Source organism: Dipodomys spectabilis, unplaced genomic scaffold, assembly GCF_019054845.1.
Source record: "Dipodomys spectabilis isolate Male_0828 unplaced genomic scaffold, ASM1905484v1 ptg000630l, whole genome shotgun sequence".
In the NCBI taxonomy this organism is placed as follows: Eukaryota; Metazoa; Chordata; class Mammalia; order Rodentia; family Heteromyidae; genus Dipodomys; species Dipodomys spectabilis.
In genome coordinates this window covers 373,973-379,850 of record NW_024871307.1, presented here as the reverse complement: position 1 = coordinate 379,850, position 5,878 = coordinate 373,973, and the positions used below count along the sequence as shown (strand labels likewise).

The window sequence follows — 5,878 nt, the reverse complement described above, 5'->3', positions numbered from 1 at the left end:
TTAGTCTTTTTGCTCAAAGCTGCCACTCTACTACTTGAGCCACATATCCATTTCTAGATTTTGGTTTCTTTGTTTTTTGTTATTGTTTTTTTGGTGGGTCATGGGGCTTGAACTCAGCTTGGGCGCTATTCCTCTGCTCTTCAGCTCAAGGTGAGCACTCTACCGCTTGAGCCACAGTGCCACTTCCAGTTTTCTAGTGGTTTATTGGAGATAAGAGTCCCACAGACTTTCTTGCACAGGCTAGCTTTGAATCGTGATCCTTAGATCTCAGCCTCCTGAGTAGCTAAGATTACAGGAGTGAGCCACCAGCACCCACCTTGGATTTTGGTTTCTTTTTTTTTTTTTTTACATACAATTGAATTTTATTTGAATTTAAAAAGAGAAGTTTTGATACATGTTACATTGATGAAGCTTGAAGACATGCTAGTCACAGAAAGACAAAAATTATTTGTATGAGGACTATATAGTTGGAGAAATATCTCAGATTATTCTTCATAGGCTGCTTTAAACCAGGATCCTCCGTTTTTGGACTCTACAGTAGCTAGGAGGTAAAACATGAGCCACTGGTGGACAGCAACTATGTTAACATTTTTGACGTTTGAATGAATTTTAAAGTAAGACATATGTTACTTTTGAAAATGGCAAGAAATAGTAATTAATGGTTAACAGAATTTAAAACAATCATAGCTCAGAATGGCAAGTACCTGAGAAGAGGATGGAATAAATCAAAATTACCTATGACACTTTTCAGACTGTGCACAGAAATGATTGCATTGTTGGAGCCCAAGGACATCAGATAGCTGAGCGTCAGCTTGCTGTCATACTCATGATTCTAGCTACTGCTATTCACAAGATTGTGATGTTGCTGCGTGACACAGCTCAGTTTCAAGTTGGGAGCCTGAAATATTTCTGTTGATCTAGAAGAAGAAACATACCACGACAAGAAATGTGATTAGCAGTGCCAAATGCAAAAAGGCATCCAGTCCAAGGAAATCAGAATAACTCTGTTTCTGAAAAGATGATTCTTTCACGAAGAATCTTGAGCTGAATATTGTGATCCATGTTTGTAATCTCTGAACTTGAGAGGCTGATTTAGAAGTTAGCTTGAGACCAGCCTGTTTTAGGCCAACAGAAGGACACGTACAAAAACCCTATTTTAATAAAACAACAACAAAAGACCCAATGATTGGGAATGTGGTTAGGTTTAGAATGCTTGCCTAGCATGCATGAAGCACATGATTTGATTCCTCAGTATGACATAAGCAGAAAAACTGGAAGTGGTGCTGTGGTTCAACTGGTAGAATGATAGCTTTGAGCAAAAGAAGCTCACAGAGATTGTTCAGGCCCTGATTTCAAGCCTTAGGATTGGCAAAGTTAAAATAAAAGTGCAAAATGCTGTTTGTTAGAATAAATATGTTGAAGATTTCTTTATACTCACTAGAAAACTGTGCTATTGGATATTTATAATGAACTTTGTTAGAGAAAAGTAAAATAAATTAATGAAATAATATCTGGCATTGGACAGGACATAGTGAGATCTAAAACTGATTGCTGCCTATGGCCACTTGATACAACCAATGTTACAGATACACTTGCCAGATTGTGTTATTTTAAAGGTACAATCATGCGTTTTTTCTTTTTCGAAATAATTTTACTGCCGGGTGGTAGTGGCTCACACCTATAATCCTAGTTACAAGGAGGCTGAGAACTGAGGGTCTTTTCTCCAACTAAAGTTCAGAAAATGGGAAGTGTCACTATTGCTCAAGTGGTAGAGCACTAGTCTTGAGCTGAAGAGGGACAGTGCCCAGGCCCACAGTTCAAGCCACACAACTGACAAAAACTACTACTACTACTACTACTACTAAATATTATTTTATGGTTACTATTAAGGTGTTATATATAAAGGCCCATTTCATAAATTTGTTTCTTTAATAAAAGAAACACAAATCCATCTTCATTGCCAAGAGCCAGGATTTGGTCATCTGCTTTCCAGCTGATCTCTGGGTGTAGAGGCAATCTGTAATACAAAGGAAACCAAACCAATTCTGACTATAAATACTTTTTTTCTCTGCATATAATACAAAAACCAATGCTGACAACATGAAATAAAACATCCCAAAGTTTAGAAAATTCTTCTAGACAAGTTAAAGAATTACTGAGAACCAGTATTTTAATAATAATTTCAGAAAGTTTGAACTCAGGGCCTCGGTTCTATCTCTGAGATTTATTACTCAAGGCTAGTGCTGCCACGTTGAGCCACAGCACCACTTCTAATTTTCTTGTGGTTAATTGAAGAGAAGATTCTCACTGACTTTCCTGTCAAGCCTGACTTTGAACTAGGATCTGGAGATCTCAACCTTCTGAATAGCTAGAATTATGGGCATGAGCTACTGGCACCTGGCTAGACTAATTGCTTAACTCAAAGAGAGTCCGGTTAAAATTAAATGTTAATCATGTTTAACTTTGTAAAATAAAGTTAACTGAAATGCCTTGTGCTAGAAATAAGGAATCAAATGTGCCCACTGTGTAGGTGGGTTACAAAGTTCGTACCAAATGCTACATATTTTCCCTGTTTTCTATTCTTCCAAAATTGTTTGCTTTCCAGAATCATGCCTTATCTTTCCTTGCTGGTTTCTTTAGCATAGTATATACATGCTCCCAGCTTCTTCAACTATCATTTACTTGTGTGAAGAGCTTGCAAATATCTATGCTCAATCCAAACTCCTTATATGCACCTCTCATCCAGGTACTCAACTGCCATAAGTTCTTGTGAAACAGTAATCCTGTCTTTCCATTAATGGATATTAATGTGTCAGTAAAATTTAGGAAAATAAAGGAATAATGTCAATAAATATATTTGATGGTTGTAATACTAATGCTACATATTACTACAATGCTCATTATTTTCTGAGCAATTTAATATAAAGCTCAAGGAAAACAACGACTTTTAATGCTGATATTGGGGTTTAAACTCAAGTTCTTACCTTCTCACTTATGCGTTTTCCCTCAATGACGGTGTTTTACCCTTGAACCACAGATTCCTTTCCAAATTTATTTGGGGGATTATTTAGAGATAAGAAACTCATTGTCTTTCCTTCCTGGGCTGGATTAAAACCTGAATTCTCAGATACCAGCTCTCTGAGTAGCTAGAATTACCAGTGTGTGATAACAATGTCTAGTTTCAAGGAGAGGGCAAGGTACTGATTTCAAGCTCCAGGAACAGCACAAAAAAAAAAGTTATGGCATGTAAATATACTGATAAACTAGAAACCCAAACAAACCAAATGTGGGTATCTAGATGGGCGACGGACTTAGTATGGGCGACGGACTTAGTAGCATTAATATCACTATTACCTTTTCTGGCATTTTAAATAACCTGAAATTATGGGTTAAAGGCATAGCTTAGTTGGTAGAGTACTAGCTAAAGAGCAACAGCATCAAACACCAAGTACAAGTCCCAGTCTCAGACTTTAAATAAATCTGAAATATTTTTTCTTAAATGAAAAATGACTATAGGAAACCCCTGACACCTAAATGTTCGGTTCAAAGAAGAAAACTAGAAAAGGTTCAGGAAGACAGAATTTTACATCTCAGTGATTATCATACAGTAAGTAGATCAGATCATGTATAACTTTATACTACATGCAGTGTGCTACATTCAGGGCTTAAAAATTGTACAAATTTACACTCCTCAAAAATCACAACTTACCAGGAGACTGGGAATTCACATCTGTAATTCTAGCCTAGTGATTTGCTACTTAAGCCATAAACTCCATTTCCAGCATTTTGGAGTGCTTAATGGGAGTTAAGAATCTCACAGATTTTCCTCTGCTGGCTAGCTTTGAAACAAAATCTTCAGCTCTTTGCTTACTGAGTAGCTAGGATTTCAAGATTGAACTGATATTCGTTTATTCCTCTATTCTCTTCTATGCTCTTCTATGGATATTTAAAAATCATTTTGTTAAGTGGCTTAAAAACCCTACTTTTGAACACAGCTGAGAAAATCAATGAAAATAAAAGCTGTGTCTGAATAGATTCATAAATGGATATATATTTTAAAAATTGATCAAAATAACAAAGCAGAGAAGAAACCAGTTGTCAATAACTAGAACAAATGAGTACTTTATCAGAAATCCTACAGTTGTAAAATTAAAAACTGCAGTAAAATACAAATTCAGACGATTTATTCAAAGATGAATCCTATCTACCCTGCTTAAGGAAGAAAGAGACAAACAAATGGAATTGAAAAATATTTTGTTAATTTGTATTTAAATGCATTCCAATCAAGAAAACTCTAGGCACAGATGAATTTCTTATTGATTTTTCCTAAAACTTTGAAGAGATCATTTTGATTCTACAAAAAATACTTCCTTAAAAAGTGAAGAAATAGTAGTTGCCCTCTTAAAAGGTTCTTTAAAAAAATACCTGGCTGAATTTTGTATGGAATTATATCCATGTACTGAGCAATTAAGAATTGTTTCAGGATATTGAGTCTTCTAACCATTAAGTACTTGATTCTTCATTTACTTAGTCCTTATTTTTTGTATAAATATTGAAAGGTTTTATAAAATCCGTTTCGAGGGACTTTTCTCAAAGCAGAATGATATATTGTAAGCATCTCAGAAATAGAGCAGTGAGTATGAAAGCCATGAATAATTTAGCATGTCTTTGAAGAAGTTTTTAATACATAGAGCATGAGTAAGAAAGAAAATTTTAGGTGATAGACTAACTAAGGGAGGCCAAGAGGTGGGCGAGTGCCTTCTTAGGAAGACGAAAGCTTGGGTTGAACCCTGAGGGAGAACTGTCTTATACAGTTCTGTCCTGTCGAGGTACTTGTCATGTATCAGGTACCTGCCCAGGGAGGCTGGTACTGCTTGCACAGCACTAAGAATGTGGTCAGCTTGCCGCCATCCATGGTCAGCAGCAAAAACCAGATGAAATGGAGCAGGGATTGGTCAGAGGGCAGCCGTGCTTGACGGATGTTGCTTCTTTGCACACATGATGAAGACCACAACCTGCTTTTGTTTTTCCAATAGAGAAACTGCAGCACTGCCTGGGCCACGAGCATGTCCACTTGCCTTGGAAGCTGTGGGCCATGGAGTCCTCCACCAGCATGTTGGCACAGCCCACCGCTGTCTGTGGAGTTTAAGAAGTAATATCAAGATTCCCAGTAGTTCTCTCTTTCCACATGGTCAGTGCCAAAAATGGATGGAGCCAGGGGTGGCCTTGTTTCCAGGAAACCCAACTGGAACACTTCAGGGCTCTGGAGTCCATCAAACTGAACATTCTAGCCAGACACTACATCCACTTATGGCTTCTTCGGGGACTCCAACATCATCATAGTCACTGCTTCTGTGCTGTTTTGCTGGCCATGAGGGAAGAACAGCAGTATGTTACTGAGCACATGAGCTCGTGGGCCTCAGAGGGCTTGCTCTGGGATATATACCTGAAGAAGAGGGTCCAGTACTTCTGGTGTGCCCCATACTGGCTGCATTTCTCCATGCAGCTTTCCTTGAAGGTGATTGTGGGCTTCATTTTAGGAGCCTGCCTTCTCCACCATCGCTGCTACCAATGTGGCCCAAATACTATAACCTTTAGAAAGACTAGGTCAAAGCCTGAGAATATTAATACCAGGAATTGGTACATCAAAGAGGAGGGTAGGGAAAGGATAGACAAATAAAGGGAGGAAGGGAAGAATGTAGTCGAGCTCATTGGGAGAGTGTGAGGCTACAGAAGATACTGTATGAAAGGAATTGTACTCATCTGACTCATGCAATTGAAATCTCTCTACAAAACCTCTTTATAATCACTATAAACTAAATTAATTTTCTTAAAAGGAATTCATTGCATATAATACAAAACTAAGAAAATAAGGGAA

The 5,878-nt window shown here is 37.6% G+C and overlaps 1 pseudogene; it reads right to left on the bottom strand.

The window, feature by feature from the left end:
- Window positions 1-4,812: 4,812 nt before the first annotated feature.
- On the bottom strand, window positions 4,813-5,535 carry LOC122101129 (annotated as a pseudogene).
- Window positions 5,536-5,878: the final 343 nt, after the last annotated feature.